The following is a 17,639-nucleotide window of genomic DNA, read 5'->3' on the forward strand; positions in this document are numbered from 1 at the left end:
GGAAATGATAGCTGTTGCATTTTGGGTGTGGTTTCTGCAAGAAAAACAACACAGAACCCTAATCAGAGGACTGATCAACAAAGAAAAGCCTCTAGCCTAATAAAGATTGGCAGATGAATATATATTTATATGTTTTGATTTAAAATAAAATATATAAGTATAAAATAAAAATATATCCATATATATATGATACCTTAACTGATGGTTAATCTGCTTCTGTAAACAATACAAAGATAAACTTTAACTCAGCCTATGTCCATTACCAAAATGCATTAACAAACTATCATTGAATAAATGAAATCTTACAATAAAAGTTTATTCCTTTTCTTTCATGGTTTCGATACTTAAATACCTCAAACAAGGAAAATGAGCCTTTGAGTGTTTTGAATTTGCTAAGCATATGTATATTGCACCTAGTCTTTGTTTCTGCACCTGGCCTTTATTTCTTTGCCTTAATCATACTGATAACTTTTAAGAATGTAATTGATTACCTATTAATTTCAACCAACATTATAGTCTCACTTTTATTCTTAAACATAACCACAGTTAAGGTTACTGAAGTGTACTTCTCAAGTAGAGAATATTATAAATTGAAAGGGTTTAACCCTTATTTTCTGAAATTCTCTTTACAATTAACTTCAGAACTTACCCAAGATACTTAGAAGACATCAGAATAATATTTAGTATTGCTACATGTTCAATATCAGTTCTTACTGCTCTATAAATTTAGCTGCAAGTATTTAATTATCAATAGTAATATTTTTAAATTAAAATTCCATACTTAATAGTCAAATTGTCAGTGAACAATGTGGGACAGCAAGTGATTAAAGTGAGTAGGTAATAAAATAAAGTATAATAGAAGACAGTGATCCAATGGGGGAAAAATAGAAATGAAGTTTAAGATTCCCAGAATTTATAAATTAGATTCTTAAAGTAGATTTGATTTGTTGGATTTTAAATACCAGGTTTTGTACACATGCACAAATGTCTAATAACCAAATACAATGTCCGTGGTCCCTACCTATAAATAGCTACACACCATTCTGTTACTTTCATGTTGCCGAGGAGGTAGCTTCCTGCCAGAGACATGTATAGTGCTTTGGGACATGGTTATTATATACAGCATCAGAAGTTAAGTCTTTGGGCCATCAGATAGGAGCAACAGGAAGACAAATTTTGGCTCAGTTATGAGAAGGAAACTTGGACAATTAGACCTATCCAAAAATGTGAAGTCCTATGTTTCCCATCACTACAGAGCCTGGAGAAATCATGAAAGACTTGTAGATATATTGGATGAAAATGGAACTTCTTAAATTCCTCCGTATGGCTGCCACAGAGCATTGAGTATTTCGTGCAAGTCAAGGGAGATGCTGTGGTACAACACCGCATCTCCTAGAGGAAGGAGTGTTATTTTATAATCTTCACAGGACCACCAGCCTTCCAAGCTCCATACCTGAGTTACATCAGCTCAGAGGAGCTTCTATTTTCTAGCACTGCACATTTTCAACCCAGAATGAAACCTTTTTTTCTCTAGTTTTTAATGTCACCATTAAAAGAACAAGCAGTGGCCTTGTTCTTATACATGTTAGTCTTGCCTTCCATTTCCTTCCCTCCAACACTAAGAGTCTGACTAAGCAAATGAAAGGAAATGAATTAAATATTCAACTCAGAAAATAAATTTTTTGGAACCAAGTATGTCTGAGTAAGACTCAGTACCCTCAAGGAGCTAGAAGTCTATGAAAGGAGAGGAATAAAGTAACTGTGCAAATTATCATAATGCTAAATTGAAGATATGAAGTATTTTATGAATGGTAAAAAAGTGCTAATAGCTCAAAAGAACAATGAGGGAAATTGTTTTAAAACCAGGAAAGCATTTATAGAGAACGAAACATTTAAGATTTGGCTCTGAGAAATTTTGAATGGCAGTGATGGAATCAAAAGGAAACTGGAGCAAATGGAAGATAAAGAAGAACTGTCATAATTTAAAAGCACTGGAAGAATTGCGAGATGCAAGACTGAAACAGCTATTTCATTATTTATGCCATTATAAGCAACACAGACTTGAGAAAATATCGCAACATGAATTATTAACTGTATGCACATTTGCACTGATACTCTAGGGTCCCCAATTTCTCAGGCACTCTCATTCTGACAAACCAGGTACCTTAATATCTTAACTAACCTTCATCCACTCTCCTGTTGTCTTTTTAGTTTTGTTTTTGTCATCTATGGCAGACTTAATGTTTGCCCTACCAAGTCTGTCACAGTAGAAATTGTAAAGCCAGACACTTGCTTTCTCAGCCTGCTGAATCTGGAAGTAGCCACACAGCCCATTCCTGGCCAGTGAGATATGAAGGAAAATCTGCTTAGGAACTTCTGTAAAACTTTTAATTAATAGATAAGGACAGATGGAACTGGGACTACCTCTTTTTCCTTTCTTCCTGCCTTCAGTATAGATATGATGTCTGTAGCTTTGGAGGCCTTCTTGCAACTACAAGGTTGCACTAAGGATGCTGGAGTAGAAAGATAGAAAAAACCTGGGACCTTGATATTATTGTTGGGTAAAGTCCAGGCTCCTTAAAAATAAACTCCTGTTTGTTTGCGCCTGTAATTGGGTAGTCAGTCACTTTCACCTGAAAACATTCGTAACTAATATGCAACATTTTTCCTAAATCTCTCCAGGCAATCTTACTTTTAAAAATCTGAAGATAAGTCTTACTTCTTGAGATGTGAATACTCAACAAACCATTGTTGAACATTTACTGTGCGCCGAAGACTGTACTGTGTACCAGAAAGTGGTACAAAGATAAAACATGGCCAATGCCCTCAAGGAACTCATGTTTAACATGAAAAAGTGATAAGTGTTGTGATAGAGACTGGTACAAACCACAGAAGTACCATAGAGGAGGGGAAGATGAACTCTGCCAAGGAAATTAGGGGAGGATGCACAGAGGAAATACAATTTAAGCTGATTCCAGATCCGTGAGCAGAGTTTACAAGGCAGAGAAGAAAGTGTTAGTAACTTTAGGCAGAGTTAATAGCCTGTGCAAATGCGGTGATGAGTTGAAGGAACGTGGCCTGTGTTGGGGAAAAGCAAAAAGTTGCGAGTGATGGGAATGTTTTTCTTTGTTTTTTGTTTTTTTTGCGGTACACGGGCCTCTCACTGTTGTGGCCTCTCCCGTTGTGGAGCACAGGCTCCGGACTTGCAGGCTCAGCGGCCGTGGCTCACGAGCCCAGCCGCTCCACAGCATGTGGGATCTTCCCACACCGGGGCACGAACACATGTCCCCTGCATCGGCAGGCAGACTCTCAACCACTGCGCCACCAGGGAAGCCCATGGAATGTTTTAAGTTTGCTTTTTTCAGGAATGACTCTATTTTAAAATAAGACAGATTTTACCCCATGAAGATACTTGTATAATTAATAGAAGGTAGTTAATTTAAATTTTATCTCACTTGAGTTTATGAAAATATTAACATGAGCTAATCAGTAGTTTCTCCTTAGACTGTAAACTCACATATTTAGATGTATGTGTTGATGTATGACTTTCTAAGCAAATTAAACCATTAAAATTAGAAGGAGATTGCCAAAAGTAAAAGAAATGTTTAAGCACTTTTGAAGCACTTATTTAGCTATAAATATTTAACATTTTTAGTTAAAAGTATTGTATACAATCATTAAAATATATCATTAAAGATCATTATCTCAAATCAAAGTGTACTTGAAAGTAGGAAACTAACTTTTCTTAATTAGGAAGTCTCAGAGATTTCAGTGATTCCTCCTTTTTTAATTCAAATTTGAATTTATATTCCTTGTGTTTATTTATTATCCCTCTTCTTTTCTGTTATTAATTAAAGCAGACATACAGTTTTGGAGAGGTTTGCTCAAACTCCAGTCCTAAAACTTGCAATGTCCAGAGGACCCCAAATTCCAACATAGTAGTTGGATTATCTCCTACCTAAGTACTTTTGTTATCAGGATCCCCAAATATAGCAGCTTTTCTGTTTGTTCAGTAACTTAAGATAATTAAATGAAGGAGAAAGAAATACTTGGGGGCCTTACTAAAGCTGGATATGATGGTATAAAGTTAAGGGGAGAGTTGGCAGAATTGACATCTGATTTACTTGGAATCATTGTCTACATCAGTCAAACCAAATCAATATATAGAAATAAAAGTTGTTTATAATTGCATGTAAGTATTTGTATTCTGAATTATCAGAAATTATCATCATCACTGGTCAAATGAGACATAATTCTCCTAGTTCTTAACTTCTTATGGTACCGATGATCTTTACTAAGTGCTGCTAGATGGAAAGATGCAAATAAGGGGTATGTGTTTGGGCCTTACTTGTACACAGTGCCTGTTTACATGCTGTTTTGGAAGGTATGAGTCTATAAGGCATTTGCAGAATAGACTCTGATATATATTAATAGCCATATATATATATATATATTTAAAATGTATGCATTTAAAAATAAGGTAGGAAAAACAATAGGATAAATCATTTTAGAAACACTTTTTGCCCTCCCACTTCAAAGCAGATTTACCTAAAGTGATGGGTTTAGCACTCAAAAGAAATTTATTTTTATTGTACTGATTGGCAGATTTTATTTTTAAATGAGTTCAAGCTCTTTTAAAGAAGAGTATGAATTTCCCTCTGTGTGGTCAATCTAAAGCAATGCTGTCAAGTAAGCTGATTTACCAGTGTGCAAAATTTGGATCCATTTATGTAGCTGCATTAGCCAGCTTGGGCTGCCATGACAAAATACCACAGACTGAGTGAATTAAATAACAGAAACTTACTCCTCACAGTTCTGGAGGCTGGAAAGTCCAATGTCAAGGTACCAGCAAGGTAAGTTTTATTCTGAGGCCTCTTCTTTTGGCTTGTAGGCAGCCACCGTCTCTCTGTTAGCTCACGTGATCTCCTCTTTGTGCGCATACAGCGATGAAGAGAGGGGTCAGAATCTCTTCTTATAAGACAGTAATTCTATCAGATCAAACTACAGCCACACTGGGGGTTCGGGTTTCAGCATATGAATTTTGTGGGAACACAAACATTCAGTCCATAACAATAGCAAACTGTTAAGTAGGCAGTAATTAATATTTGAGAATTAATACACTGTTTACATTTGAAAGAGGTCTGAGTGCAACAGTTTACACTCTGCACAGAAGTTGCTCTTTTAGCATTATTACAGAGTGGCATAGAGGACGATCACTAGATTAGAAGTTACATTACTTTCCTTCCCTATAATTGACTCTATAACAAAGGTTTTTAACCTTTTTTGGTGTCAGTCTCCAATTTCTAACGTAAGACAATCCAATAGAGAATTTCTAAGATCTCTTTCCACTCAAAAATTCTTTGATTCTGAGAGTTCCACTTCCAGTATGACCAAATAATCTCCTGACAGACTAACCATCCCTCATAACTCAATTATATACTGGCTGCCATATCAGTAAACAAAGGATGTCACAGTCATCAGAGATTGCAGCCACAGCCTATGGTGAGCTGGTGAGCCCTGAGGAAACTCAGGAAGAATACCTGCCATCTAGCAGCCATCAGACTGCAGCCACTCCCCATGGTGAGCCCTGAGGAAACTCAGGATGTGAAAACACAGGATACTGGCCCCAGATAGCTGAGGTGCATATCAAAGGAATGATTCCAGTGAGCCCAGACTCTTGCATCTCCCTATACACAGAAAAGTGCTAAATTCCTTAACTTGGGATATCTGGTTTTCTTTAATTAACAATAATCTTTTGATGTTCCTGACTACCTGCTCTTTGTTGCAAAACTTCTATATAGTTTTCCTCCATTTCCTCTCGGAGCAGTTCCCTCAGGGTTACTTGAGATACTGCTTGAAGCATCCTAAAAGTTCCTGCCAAATAAAACAACTCTCAAAAAAAAAAAAAGAAACCCTGGGCAAAATAGAAAAACAACCACCTGAAGGCTCTGGAGAGTAAATAAAATCAGGCAGGTTCTGGACAATAGTCAAAACTTGGAAGAAGGAACAAACATGGCATAAGTTTCTTGTTTGTTCCACTTTCAGATTGAGGGCAGCACCCAGGGTTGGGACTAGCGTGAGGCAAGCAAGGCCTTCTTAAGGAGGCAATCACTCTTGTGTGCTGACTGCACTTGCATGAGCCTGAGGATGAGTACCTTCGTAAATTTTGCACCATGGACACCTTGCTTGCCTCACCCTACTCCAAGACCTAACAGGACCCATGGGACAGTAAGACTCTGATAACCTGAAATCTCTATGACGTGTGGAACTAGAAGATGACGTTTGAGGCAACCACCACTGCCAGAAAGTGAAGGAGGAAAGCCTAGAGAGCAGACAGCCAGATACAGGACCCCCAAATTCTGTATATAAACTCCACCCAAATCTTTGCCTGACCCCAAGCTCAGGGAAGATTGTAACAGTCCAGCCAAGGGGGTAAAAAAAAACTGAACTGAGATTTGAGCCTGTGCCCAAGAGATAGATATATCCTATAGCTTGAGTCCGACCAAGTAAATTTCCTGCAAAATCAAAAATATCAACACTCCTCAGAGTAATAACAGAATTCAGTTTCTGCAGTGTAACATTCATACTTTCCAGAATATAAAACAATATTACCAGTGTAAAAAGAAACAGGAAAATGTAACCATTCTTAAGCGAAAAGACAATGAGCTGAGACCAACTCCCAAAAGATCCAGATGTTGGAACAAGGGCCTGAAAGTACTTGTTATAACTATGTGCAATGAAGTAGAGGAAAATATATTCACAATGAATGCAAAGATAGGATATCTAAGCAGAGAAACAGAAATCCTTTTTTAAACTAAATGGTATTTCTAAAAGTAAAAAACATAATATTTTTAAAAATTAGAACAATGATAGCCTGGGGAATGGTGGTAGGAATCAACTGGAAAGGTATCTTTCTGAGGTGATGGCAATGTTCTATATCTTGATGGAGTTTTAGATTATACATTTGTCAAAATTCAGTGAATGTACACTTAAGATTTGTGCACTTTATTGTATGTAAATTGTACATCAAAGAAAAATTTCTAGATAGTTGGGAACAACTGAAGAAGTCCCTAAATTAGAGAACTGCCTATAACCTGACAAAGAGACTGTGGTACATGACTATTGTCTTTGAAGTTCATTCAAAAGTGGTTATTGAGTGAATATATCCCACAGTGATGAGCATTCCAGGTAGAAAAACAGTATCTAAAAATCCACAGAAGGAAAGAAGTCAATAATTCTAGGAGGCTAGACACTAGGTGGGATTAATAGGACATGAAAATGAAAAAAAAGATTAAAGCTGTATTTTAAAGTCTCTTTTTTTTTAATGAGGTTTTTTATACGGCTGCCCAGAGAGATTTCCCTCTGCCTTTTAAAATTTTAAATTAAAAGGAATAGTTTACATATAATAAAATGTAAGTGTACAATTCACTGAGTTTTGCCAAATATATACAGTTGTGTAATACCACCATAATTGTATTACAGAACATTTCCATTACTCCAAAACTTTCTCATGTGCCCCTGTGTAATCAGTCCCCTCCATCACCCCTGGTCCCAGGCAGCCACTGACCTGCTTTCTGTCACTATAGTTTTGCCTTTTCTAATTTCATATAAATAGACTCCAAGTATGTAACACCTTACACTTAGTATACTGCTTTTGAGATTCATCCTTGGTGTTGTGTGCAATTATATCAATGTTCAGCAGTATTTCATTGATTGATATTCCACAATTTATTTATCCATTCACCAACTGATGGTTATTTGAATTGCTTTCAGCTGGGGCTGTTATGAGTAAAGTTTCTGTGCACATTCCTGTATGTGTCTTTCTGTAAGAAATGTGTTTTGAAAGGATTTTAAATGCCACACTATGGATTTTTGATTTTTTTAAGTGGTAATCAACTCTTCTGTGAGCACTAATATTCTGTGAAGAGGAAAAAAAGCAAAGATCTTTTATCTTTTATTAGAGTTTATAATTCTTTAATCAGTATTGAGTTTATCTGACTGCATGAAGGCTGTTGTTTCAAAATTTTACCCGCTCTACTAATGTGTTTTTATTGCTTTTCTTTGCATATTTTTAAAAATGCATTTAATAAAAATTTAAACAAATCTTTTTAAAGGCAAATATCCAAAAGAGTTCTTGTTTTTATTATTTTTTCAAATTTTATCTGAAAATAATGTGAGATCCTTAATAGATTTTCAGATAATCACATTTTTTAAAAATTTAAAGAGAAGGATGTTAACAGCAAAATGCTACATGACTAGGGACTAGTGATGCTTAGAGTTGTATTATTTGTCCTTAGGGTGGGAACATAAATGATCTTGACCTAATTTCATCTGCTCTATGATAGTGTTTCTAAAATTGCATGTCTGTTGGTCCTCCACTATCCTGTTGTCAAAATCCACAAGTAACAGTTGTACAAATATTTGTAAGAAAGTTCCCCTGGTGAGTACAAAGACCTTATAACAACAGTAAAATTTCAAATATGCACAGGATTCACTGAACCATCAGCCCTCATGGGAAGCAGATTTCTTCAGTGGGTCAACAAATATTTCTTGGGTGCCCAGGATGTATGTGTGAGGCACTGTTCTGAATCTGGTCACCACTCTACCGGGCCTCGGATAGTAATCACTCAACAAATGTAAGGAGAAAAAGTGTCGAGTAAAGTTTCTGACAGATCCAGAGCCTAGCTAGGTATAAGGAGCCAGAAGCACTGCTGAGAATGTTCAAGAGGTTACCATGCTGGACAAGCGTGAGGGAGATTTTGACCAGCTGGATCAGGGATAGCTTGGATGAGATTCCAAATCAGATTGATAGATGGGATCTAGAGATTTGAGTCCACCATCTCCAAGCTCACTTTTTCTGCCCAAGTTTACTGTGCCTAAATTTAAGATGCCATAATCCCTTTTATGTATTATCTCTTTCTCCCTTCTTCTGTTCCTATTTTCCTAATTCAAGTCTGTCTACCTATAACTCTCAGGCAACTGTTAGTTGCAGGCAAATAGTAGTATCCATTTTAGACTACCCAACATATTGCTGGTACTCTTAACCAGAGGAAAATCAAGCTTGCTTGACAGCAACTTTGCCACTTCTAATTACTAAAATCAGTCTTGCTGAATGCAGAAGAAAGAAGAGGCAGTTCATTTTTTTCCCTTCTAATACATGGATTAATTCATGTTCAGCAGCCACTGACCTCTTAATATCTTTATTATTGTAACAATAGCGGTGCTTTAAAGAAATCCTGTTTATCTTTGTACACTAAAGGGAATTAGGAACACACACACACACACTCACACACACACACACACACACGTGACCTCTTTAGGCTGATTATGCAGAGGGAGATCTCATACTCTAGTGAAGAAAGCTTCAGCAGGTTTTATGCTGTTTTATTAGTGCACAAAATGAAGTTTGTTGTAGGTTATTGATTTTAAGCCAAACAAACCTAACCAGATCATTCCCCCAGCATCGTCTGAATGCCCAGAGACAACACCCAGTGAAATTCTGCATTCTCACCTTCAGTCTGGGTCACGGGATTGAAAGCTAGCTGCCTAAGAAAGAACATTTCAGCTGGCTTCTCGAATGTCTGCATATCAGAGTTCAAGGAAATCACCCCATGATTTTAACTGTAAAATACTGTAAAATTTCAGCTGTAAAAATCCTGACTTTTGCATCTGTTGGGAAAAGAAATGTAGAAAGTAAATGTTAGCTTTTTCCCTCCTCCTAACTGGGTATTAGTGTAGTATTTGCCCAAAAAGAGTGACAAGATAAAGAGGATTATGAACCACCAAATAACCTCTAGGGATATTTTTACCATGTTGTTCTTTAATATATTACAGCTTTTAACCTGCTCAGTGAATGACCTCTAATTAGAAAGGACTTATATCTAATTATGTTAACATTTGAACTCCTAAATTTAAGACATACTAATATAAAAACATAAAATCTTCCTACATTATATAGTCATTTGATTTTTTGTTTGTTTGTTCAAATGATGATGTATGTAACCGTGTGTAAAAAATCAGATCACAGATCCTAAATTGTCTGTTAATATAGAGTTTATGCAAGTCTAATTTTAAGGAAAGTTTAAAGCACAATTCACAAAATCTATATAGGTTTTTAATAAATTATGTCCTTAGAAAGTTTTTATACTTAAAATACTGCATTATTTGGTTATTTACAGGTTACAACCATCTCTCAGTATAATAGTTCATCTTTCATAGGAAAATTAGCTAGTAGTTCTTTAAAAATTGGCACTGCAGTTCATATCTACAAATTAACTTGTACAATCGTAACTCTAACATTAAAATGTCTCTAAAATAGACTGCTTTGTGTTTAAGCGTAAACATTATTTCAGTTTCTTTCAAAAGAGCATTTCTCTAGGTAATAATGCAGAATTTGAAATGTTAAGAGTTTTTTTCTTTTGTTCTTCAGAAAGTTAAGCAAAATACTTTTGGACCATTTAAAAATATTGATTGTTGGCAATGCTAACAGGAATTAGGGAAATGGAAGCAGCATGACAATAGTTAAAAGCATAGGCTGTAGCACCAGATTGCTTGGGTTCAAATTGTGGCTGCCCCATTTTTTAGTGTGACAATGGGCAAGTTACTTAAACCCTCAGTTTCTTCTCTGTAAGATGAGGTTAATAATAACACCTATCTCAAATGATTGTTAGGATAAAATGAGTTAATATTTTTTAAATACCTAGAAAAATGCCAGGCATATAGAAATCTCTGTGTAAACATTTGATAAACACATAGTTTATGATTAGGACAGTAATTCTCACATCATTTTAGACTGATACCGGTTTCATGTTATCTTTTGGATAAAACGATATTTGTATCCTTTGATTTTTGAACTTCCTATTAGGACCAGGGAGGTAAGATATAGGTTCCACAGTGGTTATACCGGACCTAGCTAGCACTGGCTTACAAGAATTCTGTGAGCTAATTGTGAAACATAGTCATTATTAAAAATTAAAAATTGTATTAAATTTTCAGTTTAAACATTTAAAAGAGGAATAAATACTCAAAACTTACCACTTCCTAATTATTTTCCTTATCTTTGTCATTGAGATTATTTATGTCTCATATCCGGGAATACTATATCATGGCTTACTACTACATATTTCTTCCCAACTCTGTAGTCATTGACGTCACATAAGTAGCTTGAAATCAGTTATGGTAGGAGTATTTACACCACGGAAATCAGCAAATGCTACAAATTAGGGTTCCTCCTGCCCCCAAGAGCTGGTTGTTACGCATTTATCATCATACCACTCATTGAGGGTCAGAGTGTCCCACTGGTTTCTGTTATTCTTTTATTGGGTGTTATCATGAGTGAAATAGAGACTATATAATTTCCTGTACTGGGAGAGGATTCTAAAAAATATCCCAGTATATTAATGGAGATTTCCCCTGTAGATAATTTAAACACCTTTCCTATATTAAGCATCCAAATTTCTCTGTATCTCTAGAACCATAAACGAAGGAGAAGGAAGGAGCTATTATTTTCCTTACTCTGAATAATAATTGTCTCCTTTTGTATATATATCATATAGTTATATATTCTCTAATAAGAGTCTCACGATAACCCTGTAAGCTAGGCAAGCTGACTGCTATTATCACTATCATATAGACTCCACAAGATTATTACTTTCCCATAGTTTTTCAATTATAATTGAGGAACATTACATATAGATTCAGATTTTGTGACTGCAAAAAATTTCACTGTGATATATATCATATTCTTTAGTGAAGCTTTATTAATTGTGAGTTAGATTCTCTTTCTTTCTTTCTTTCTCATAGCCACCCTTCCGCCCAAGCTCTTTCCCTCTCTTTTCTCTTTTTCTCAAGATATCAGATGCTAAAAGTTAAATGTGTTTGAGTTTTCATAACAACTACACTAGAAAATGTTTTTCAGATAAATTTGGTTATTTGAGCCCTCTGAGACTGATGGTGTTGTCCTTCTCTATTGTGTTCTTGGAATTCTCATTCTCCAGTGTTTCTCCCCATCCCAGCTCCTGCTATCATCCATGTGAGTCCACCACCTTTACTTTTCAGTTCTTTGTCCAATGCCCATTTTTTCCCACTTTACCATGGTCTTCCAATTCCACCACAAACCTTGGCACCACAGACAGTGGTTCAGACTCCTGACTCTCCCTCTCAAACCTCCCACCTTTCCAGCTCACTACATAGTTTATTTCCCTCAATAAGATCTCCTATTTTCTCTATCCTTCAGCCTCCACTGTTATTTTTACTTGTCTTCTTATTCAGCTTAAAGTCTGGGGTCCATTATTCCAATCACTCTTACACATTCCCTCAGCTCACTTGGCACTCTCTCCTTCCCTCCCGCTGTTTAACAAGACTCTGGGCCTCAACAAGCTCAGTCATTACCTTCTGCGTGATATACCCAAGTAACGAGCATCACTGCAGTCACACAACCATAGTTCACTAGATTCTACTAGATCTCTTAATGTGTAATTATAATTATTTTAAAGCTCAATATTTTCTCTGGATCTGGTTCTGTTGGTGGTTTTATCTTTTGGCAATGGATCTTTTTCTCTTGCTTTTCTGTGTCTTATAATTGTGATTGTCAGTATTTGGAGGTACAGAACTGTAGAGACTGGGGTAAATGTTATTTAAACCCTGAAATGGGTCTGTCTCTTCTCTGTCAGGCCTTTAGTGTGCATTTGCGGGGGAGGGTGGTTATTCACTCTCATTTGTAGGCAAGCTGGATTTGCATTTTGTTTCTAGGGTTCTATTGAGTTTACCACAGACTTCAAATTCCTCTAGTGCTTGTCTGCTGTTCTCTTGTGCTCATGTGAGGTCTGGGGTGCTGGGGGTAGGGGTTCTCAGTATGCCTGCCCCATCCTCAGCAGGCAGCAGGCTCCACACACCTGCATCACAGTGGACATTTACTGTCTGCTCTCTTGCCCTCTCCCAGAGTAGGCAGCTCAGTGTCAGGTGAGTGGTGCATGTGGGGAGTGAGGGGGTGTGGAGAGACTCTCGGCTTTCCTACTCTGGTCTCTGGGTTTCAGACAGGCCCCATGCCCAAGTCTCAGGGGTAGGACTTTCCCAGCCTTCCTGTCCCTCCTTAGTGGCAAACAACCTTACCTCCTACTAAGTGCTCAAGTGGGTTTCCTGCCCCGCTCCTTGTGGAAGTCAAACTCTGCGTCACATCAGTGCAGGATTCTGGATTTGAAAGGTTTCCTGCCCTCACCCCTCCATGACTTAGTGTCAGTGCAGGGTGAAGACATCAGGTTTTCTACCCACCTCACCTCACCAGGACAAATGAGGTTTTCGTGGAGTCTGGGAGGGACTGGGGGTGTGACAGTTTCTTGCCCCTCCCCCAGGAACAGATGACTTGCCTTCTGTCACTCAGATTCCTGTCCACATGTGGGAGTGTCCCTTGTTCCTCCCCAAACTGCAGCCAGCTATTACTTCATATCAGAGGAGGGTCCAGGTCATGGATGATACTTCTGCTCCACCCTCGAACCTTTGCAGGTTCTGCATGAGCCCACACTACCCAGGGGCTCTCTCAGGTCTCCTGCCTACCCCTTGTCTTTCTCATGAGCAAAGAGCTGTTCAGGGAGAGCAGGCTCTCCTTGTGTCTAGGGCTCCCGGGGACACCAAACTATCATGGTAGCCCATAAGCAGGCTTTACAAATTTATTACAGTTTTAGATATTTTCTTCCTACCCACTTTTATGGCAAGACTTCTTCCTGTGCTCTGCCAAGACAGAAAGAGTTCACGTGCCCCATCTTCCCTCAGAGGGGCTTGTCACCCTTTGGAATTCAGTTCACCTGAGGGTCAGCTCAGGTGAGGAACTCAGTCTCTGAGGAACTAAACAAAATTTTTAAAATTTTTTTTAGGTTGTGCAGCTTTCCGCACATATGGTGGGAGCAACATTCTCTTGCAGCTTTCTTCATCTTAAACAGTAGCATATCTCCAGCTTTCCTGTTAAGAAACTTTCAAACAATTTTAACATGGCCTGCAAAACCCTGCATAGTCATATTTGCCTGTCTCTCCGGCTCACTGTTGTATCAGTCCCCTCCTAACTCACTCACTATTCTCCGGGAACAATGATTTCTCAGTTCCTCAAACATGCCAAGCTCTTCCCCATCCCAGAGCCTTTGCACTTGCTGTTCACTCAACCTAGTGTTCTTGCCCACGTCTGTACCTGGATAACTCCAGCAATTTCAGAGATCCTTCCTTCATCCTACATCCCTTTATCCACACTGTACATAAAGTACTTCCTCATTCTTTCTCACAGCTGGACAATATCCCGTTATCTGATATATAGTCTTTAATCAGTCCCCATTGGTGGTTATTTAGATTATTTTCAATCTTTTACTTTTACAATTAATAATCTCGTACATAAAGGTTATCTATAAGATAAATTCCTGGAAGAATTGCTGGATTAAATGGTCCATGGAGCCAGTTCAGCGTAGTGGTTAGGAGTCTGGGCTCTACTGCCTGCCAGCTGTGTAACCTTGGGCAAGTGATGGAACCTCTCCATGCCTGTTTCCTCATTTGTAAAATGGGGATAATAATAGTACCTCGTAAAATTGTTGTGAGGCCTAAGAGAGTTGGTACATGTGTAATGCAATGTCTAGCACATGGCCACTCCATTAATGTGAACTGTTGTTATTAGCATTTAAAATTTTAGGTAGATCTTGAAAAGTTTCTCCCCATACATATGTTATCATATGTATACTCCCATGAGTATGAGAATGACTGCCTCTTCATACCCTCAACACAGTGTCTTATTAAACTATCTTTTACTCTTTGCTAACATGATGAACACAGCCTCTCATACTAGTTTAATTTGTATTTCTCTTGTTAAGAGTGAAATTAAGCCTATTTTCATATGTTTAAGTACATTTATGTCCTGAATGTTCCACATGTTTCACAGACTCCTATTTGTCATTACCTTTTTCTTACTGATTTGTAGGAGTTACTTATGTATTAAGGAGTTTAACCTTTGTCTGTGCTATGAGTTACTCTTTCATAGTATTCAATACTTTTCTTTCCTAGTACTTATTCCTACTTTTAATGGTGTCTTTATTTATGATTACTTTTTAGTGTTTCATAAGACCAAGGTACATGTTAATTTGTTAATCATTATGTATTGAACACCAGGTAAAATGCTAAACACAGAAAAATAATCACTAAAAAAATGATCAATAAATATTTAATGAAAAGGCCAAATATGACAAAGAGAACTTTCCTATGTAAATAGACTGGGAAAATAGAAGGGAAACTATTTTGTATGGACATGTGATGAGTTTGGTTTTGGATATGTGGAGTGTTAGGTGACAGCCAGTGTTCTAAGCTGAATATACACGAGACTCCTACTTTGGCGAAATACTCATGAAGAGTACTTTGAAACAAATGATCTCTGATGGAAAGAACGTTATGTGAGGGCTCATAAACAAATACTTCCAATCAGAAACAATAGTTGTCATAACAGTTTTAAAGCAAAGATGAAAAGGAAAAAGAGAAGCATTATATATTTGCAAGTATAAAGATGTGGGGAATGTAGAAAAATTTTAATGCCTCGGGACTATAACGATTACTGAAAAGTATTTAGATAGTATGTTGTAATTATACCCAAATCACTTATTGTGAAGGGATGAAAATCTTTACTAAAGGACAATTGCGTCCATCATAGTTATATAAGCTTGTAGAAATCAAAAGTGCCCTTTTTCTATAAAGTAGGTTATTTGGTGTATCAATATATTGTGGTTTTTAACTTATAATTAATTGGACAGTGATTGTGTTTTCTATTACTGAACTATCACTGAAAGATAGTCGCTATCAATTCAGTCCCCAAGTCTGTTTTTTACAGACTATATTAACTGCATGAAGAAGAAGAAACCACTCAGTCTTCTAAAAAGAAATGCTATTTTTTCAGAACAGAGAATTTATCCTCAAATATTGTTCAATAAACAGGAATATCTTGATGGCTACAGTCATTGAATAACCATTTTGACTTATATGGATATGAATTGGTACCTTTAATAAGACCGTTGTGAAGTTATAGTCCTTGTTTACTAATTGTAAGAAAACAATCAGGGCAGGAACTCTATTTTGATGTCATGGGAATGCGGTATCCCAATGTCAATCTCAATTCTCAAATGATCCTATAGATTAAAAGATACTGTCTTTAAAGTATACATATTTTTTTCTCCTCATTAAAAAAAAAGACCTGTGAATTAATAAATTAGAAATATGGCTATAATTGCACTGAAGAGACAAGTCATTTAAACAAAAATCTTAGTCACATTAGAATGACTTTCTACTTTTAGCGTGTCTTTGCCCTATTGATCATCATTCCTGGCATTTCTGAACCTTTTTGTCATAAAAGCAGGGGTTTTGTGTACAGTCATCAGATTCTTCCCTTCAGGTGAGGGGCTTGTCAGCGAAAAATGAAGTGATCTGTAACAAAGGTGTAGAAAGTGTAAAGGCGATAAATCTACGTGAACTGCAGCAGCAGTTGATCATGGCCTGTCTGGCTGAGCGTGTGCTGGCCATGGTTACTATCAGAGATATATATAGTGTCACTTCAGGGGCTTTTAAGAAGCCAGTCATTTGCTTATGCTGAGTTCCCAGATATGCTTATTTTGTGCTTAAGATAGGAACATTTATTCATTAAGGGAAAAAAGAAACTCCTAGGTGGCCTGTGTTAATCCACAAAGGAAGTAGTTACAGAATTCTGGGCCAGGCTCTTATTTTATACAACTGTGTGAAAAGACTGGAGGTAAATATAAAGTAAAGCTTGTTTTGTTTTTCTTATAAAAATAACATCATTAGAGCTATTCTCAAAGAATATGAAGTGAATGATGATAGAGAAAGGTTTTATTTTGTTCATAGTTGCTGTTCCTGCATTTTTGCTCTGCCCCTTGCTGAGACTTGGGGAAATGGTTTGTTGTTACAGCTCAGTTACTTTCTAAAGTAGCCTACCTGCACCAGGAGTCTGTTCTTTGATGTGTTAATGTTCTTATACTCATCAAAGGAGCCTTGATAAGTCAATACCAAAGACTGATCCAAAAGGTCAATTACAATCCTTTACAGCAGCAGTCCCCAACCTTTTTTTTTTAATTTATTTATTTACTTATTATTTTTGGCTGCGTTGGGTTTTTGTTGCTGCGCGCGGGCTTTTCTCTAGTTACAGAGAGCAGGGGCTACTCTTTGTTGCGGTGGGAGGGCTTCTCACTGTGGTGGTTTCTTTTGTTGTGGAGCACCAGCTGTGGAGCATCAGCTCTAGAGCACAGGTTCAGCAGGCATTGCTGCGCGGCATGTGGGATCTTCCCGGACCAGGACTCGAACCCGTGTCCCCTGCATTGGCAGGCGGATTCTTTAACCACTGTGCCACCAGGAAAGTCCAGTCCCCAACCTTTTTGGCACCGGTTTCCTGGAAGACAATTCCACAGCTTCGCTCACTCTCCCACTGCTCACCTGCTGTGTGACCCGTTCCTAACAAACCGCAGACCAATACTGGTCCGTGGCCTGGGGGTTGGGGACCACTGCTTAACAGTATTCAGGGGTGGAGCCAAGGGATGGAAACCCTTGTGTTCTAAAGGAGTACCACCCATAATTGGAATATAGAGAATGGGCTGCCTCAACCTGGGCCTGTTCTG

At 37.5% G+C, this 17,639-nt stretch overlaps 1 protein-coding gene across 2 annotated transcripts in view; it reads left to right on the forward strand.

Moving 5' to 3' along the window:
• Window positions 1-17,639, forward strand: part of STXBP4 (syntaxin binding protein 4) — a 183,742-nt gene that overhangs the window by 140,968 nt on the left and 25,135 nt on the right. The window lies entirely within an intron of this gene.

The sequence above is a fragment of the Lagenorhynchus albirostris genome, chromosome 20 (assembly GCF_949774975.1).
Source record: "Lagenorhynchus albirostris chromosome 20, mLagAlb1.1, whole genome shotgun sequence".
NCBI lineage: Eukaryota > Metazoa > Chordata > Mammalia > Artiodactyla > Delphinidae > Lagenorhynchus > Lagenorhynchus albirostris.